Source organism: Notothenia coriiceps, unplaced genomic scaffold (assembly GCF_000735185.1).
Source record: "Notothenia coriiceps isolate Sejong01 unplaced genomic scaffold, NC01 NC01_scaffold00037246, whole genome shotgun sequence".
NCBI lineage: Eukaryota > Metazoa > Chordata > Actinopteri > Perciformes > Nototheniidae > Notothenia > Notothenia coriiceps.
The window spans coordinates 7,479,014-7,483,903 of record NW_011369947.1 but is presented as its reverse complement, the minus strand read 5'-3'; positions in this window follow the sequence as shown (position 1 = coordinate 7,483,903).

Here is a 4,890-nt window from a genome sequence, read left to right as displayed (position 1 = left end):
CGTGAGTCACACACACACACACACACACACACACACACACACACACACACACACACACTACATAACTCATCAAGAATGTAATGGCTTCAAACAAAACCTTTAATGCCGCATAGTCTAATATGTTACAGACGTGTCATGTTTCACATGATCCCACACACAGATGGGTAATACAACATTACTGGTGTGGCACATTTTGAATAGGTTCGTAATGTTCCATTAGTTTGATTGCCTTACAAAATGTCACACATGATGGGTAGAAACAATAACATCTGAATCGAGCTAAACTCAATTAAATGGCTGTTTTTGTGTTTTGATTTAATGGCTAAGTTTTAATATTGTTCATTTACGACACAAGTGACGTGAGTGGATTGTGACACTTAGACACGGATACATGGAGATGAAAATGCTTGCAGAAAGATCCGCACACAAACACACTTTTGCTTACACCCACACACCCTCACACTCTTCAAAAGCAGTGGAGTGGAATAATGGACAAGGCGATGGAATAGTGGGCAGATTTGATCATTCACACTCTCTTAACCACCAGCCATCTGCTAAATGCATGCATTCTTGTCTTTGTGTCTGTGGGTGTGTGTGTGCTTGTGTAAGTCTACACACACACACACACACACACACACACACACACACACACACACACACACACACACACACACACGATTGGATAACTATGATTCCTTAATGGCTTGGACGAACACTTGTCATGTTAAACAGCGTAATTCTTGTGTCTTGCTTCTGAGATACTAATTAAAATAAAATAAAATACGTGCTTAATAACCGAAAGCGATTGCTTTGAACACGATAAGCGTCTGAGGGCGAGGGGCAATATTTTGGGGGTTCTGGAGTAGCCAGTGCATATCCTTGCCAAGACTTCCTCTTCTATGCATTGATCAATGTTTAACAGTTTGATTAGCAACTGGAGACACAAGATTGGAGTTGAGAGAAAACACCTACAGCCAGATTTGTCGATCTCAACACGGATTGTTTATCTGCATGATACCAAAGCTTGCTAAAGCTTGATTGGTCAATATGACTGTCTACAAAGAGAGCCCAGAACGCTTTGGATAGCAACATCTTCATTAGTATATGCTAGCAATGCTACACGTGTGTCATATTGATTTATTTATGCTTTCTTATCCAGTGCTGGTATAAATACACAAGATGCAAACTGTACAGTAAAAGGATTCAAAATGACTGTATTAAAAAAGTTAAAACACAAGACAAACCCTTCTAGATACTACAAATATGTGAATTACTTACAGAATAAAAAATTGCACCGTACACTACAACCGTCTTACACATTACATAGAACCGATGCTTTAAGATACACAGGGCTCTCTTTCCAATTAATGGATTCCCCCCCCACAAAGGTCATACAGACTTGGCTCATGCATCATTATCTCTGTTACATAGAGTCTGCTCCTCATGACAGGATAAAGAGGAGACAACAGCGAGATCTCAGCGTAATGAACCTCAATGCTTCCTCTCACCTTCACCTCATCCTTCTGCTTTTACCACCCTCCACCTCCACTCTCTGTACACCAGTTATCCTCTCTACATCCATCCACTGTCCTTCTACCTACTCCAAATCAACACTTTCCTGTTTTTGAGAGCTAAAAAAAAGTTTTCATTTTGTATTTGTTGTATCACCACCCATACTGAAATACTTCCTTCTAAGCTTCTACTTTCAGATCTTTGTATTGAACATAGCTCCTCTCTCTCCATGTCCTTAATCCTCTACCAGTATTAGGTAATGTCTTGGCCTTTACTCCTCTGCTCGCTCTAGCCCCTTTGCGTACCCTTCACCAGGCACCTCTTTCTTTCACCCTTTCCTCTAATGTAGCCAATCATTTCTCAGTCACACCTTAGTGTTCACATGAGCGTGTGTGTATGTGGACTCTTCATCCGTCAGAGCCACATACAGACGTGATCCAGACCTGATACATATGTCGACCCTCAGCGGGGGAACCAAGGGGGGTTAATTGAGTAATGGCGTTTGCGAGAGAGGGAGATAATACCAGGAGGCAGGATGAGACAGAAGACTAGGCAGAGGGGAGGGGGAGATGAGAGCATTAAGAGAGCGGGAACGGCGGATTGGTGGAATTTGTAAGAGCATATGAAAAGAGGAGGGGGCCAAAGAGAGAAAGGGGGTTAATGGCTCGAGTGAATAAAATGGAAGACACTGGGAGGCTGGTAATTAAAGAATTGAGAAAGGGGCGCCGCAATAAAGACAAATGAGGGGTTAATGGTGAAGGTGTGCGAGATGGGCACGGGGTGACAGCATGAGGCGGCCCACCAGCAGGACACAGAAGATTGATTTTAAGTGATAGTGAAGGGGTTAACGGAGTGATTGAAATGAAACGAAGAGAGAGGCAGAGAGGGTGAAAGCGAAAGGGTTAATTATGAATATAATAAACGATGAAGCCAGTAGTGTTCATGGACCTTGGCTGTTAATTAAGAAAAACACAGCTGCACCTGGGACCCACCTAGAATAGATGGATACTCAGCACTGCATGAAAGTGTATTTCTGTGTGTGTGTGTGTGTGTGTGTGTGTGTGTGTGTGTGTGTGTGTGTGTGTGTGTGTGTGTGTGTGTGTGTGTGTGTGTGTGTGTGTGTGTGTGTGTGTGTGTGTGTGTGTGTGTGTGTGTGTGTGTGTGTGTGTGTGTGTGTGTGTGTGTTACTAATTCCTTTTCTTTATGGCAGTCATTTTTGCCCGGGAACACCATGGGTGTTACAAAGTTGACTAANCTTATTTGTGTTTGCTCTCTTGCATGCCCTGCATAGCTATAAGAAATACTTAAGTTGTTGGTCAAGACACTTTCCATCTGATGAAGGCAAATGCCTTCCCAGATTTAAAAAAGTGGAAAACATTACATTCAGTTATAACTGCCAAAACAAACATTATTTACACTATTATGGCCCCTGGGAAGGCATTTGCCTTCATCAGATGGAAAGTGTCTTGACCAACAACTTAAGTATTTCTTATAGCTATGCAGGGCATGCAAGAGAGCAAACACAAATAAGAACAAACAAACAATTGAAATTAAGAATAAAATTGAAATTGTACAATATAACATTGTGGTGGTTCATCTTATAAATCAGTCTAGAGAATGCACCAGACAGCATCTACAGTAAGACCTACAAAAATCTAAATGTTCTAGGGGGAGGCCCCTCAAAACCTTCGTGCAATTTCGTCCGCACGCATGTTTCAGGGCAATCTCTATTGGGCTCAGGGCCATCTGTAAATTAATGTCCCAAAATCCTTAATGTCATGCACTGATATGGCAGCATGATAATGACTATTATTTGATCTTTCCTAATGGCACTCTGTTGAGCCCCCAATCACGAACATATACCCTTGTAGCCTATCAAAAACACAAAGAAGGATTTTCATTACACAGACTGCCATTGTAAATCAGCTCTGAATCTGTAACCTCGTAAGCCATATATCACAAAAGCTGATGGTTCAGCGACACACATACATCCAGTATGTGCATATAGTAAAGGGTGCCCTTATAATATATTTTGACTGTCACTATAGACTGATATACGTGTCAGTATACCACAATATACCTATGAGGCCATAGCCATATCAAATATAATTCACAGTTTAGCTGATAGCTGATATCGCAGCTCCTGGAAAAAGACAAGGTTTATGGTCCTTCTACCCTTCTCAAGGACTACCAGATACACCTGCCCACACACAACGCAACCCATCAATGAAAATTAGCACATATGATGACTATATGATGAAAAATGTCAGGCGACATAAAGGAAAGGACAAAGGAACGTTGGACAGGATTACTTTATGGCTCCTGTACCTTTTTGAAGGACTAAGAAGAGCAAGTACACATGCGTGTCAAACCACTTGAGATTGTGACAACAATGTACAGAAACCAAGCTATCACGAAGAGAATGTCCATAGTGGCCAAAACATGGCACTACGCTCCAGTTCTAGTCCTTGCCCAAGAATCATTTTTCCCATCAACTTACATTGGGCTAAAGACGTCTGTATTTAGCTTAATAAGCTACCCATCATGAACACTTGTATAGCCCTTTTTCTAAAACATTATTGGCTAAAAGTTTAAAATGCGCTACAAACTGAATCCAAAGTTATTTTCCGTCTCCATTCCAATAAATGAGCCGGGAGCGGGAGATCGGCGTTAGAAAACTATAGGTTTCTTACGTAACCCCAGTTCTCAGAGTAACATGTACTGAGATGTCTCACTATGGGATGCGCCTCATCGCGGAGCAAACAGAAGCATCAATCTCATTACGCCAATCCTGATTGGCTGATGATCTTGACGTCAGCGTCAGGGAATCCACCCACCCTATAAGTAGCTTGCGCCACGTCGCAGCGTCATTCAAAATAAGCACATCTTCTTGCTTCACCTTAGCAAGGAGGGCCATCTGGTGAGACATCTCACTAGATGTTACTCTGAGAACTGGGGTTACGTAAGTAACCTATAGTTCTCATTCATAACACTCCGTTCGATGTCTCACTATGGGATATTGAAGCTCCCGTATTGCCAGACAAGCTTATCTTGAAAATTACCAACCAAGCAAACTGAGTGCACGAAGGATGTACAGAGAGGGCCAGTAACAGCACTGTCTTCAGCGACAGGTCATGTCCACTGTATTCAGATTGTACCACTCACGGGCCAGGCCCATAGGGCCAGGCGCTCCGGGTGTGGGTGAAAGATCTTCCCCCCCCGCCTGAGACAGTACGTCCCTGCGTAGGGGGAGCTGCCACGGCTGTCCGCACAGCAGCTGATAAATCTCCGCCAGCCAGTACATTGCAGGCCAGTGCGGAGCTATCAGGATCAGTGTGTGGCGCTGTTCTCTCACTCTGGCCAGAGTTGGGGGTATCA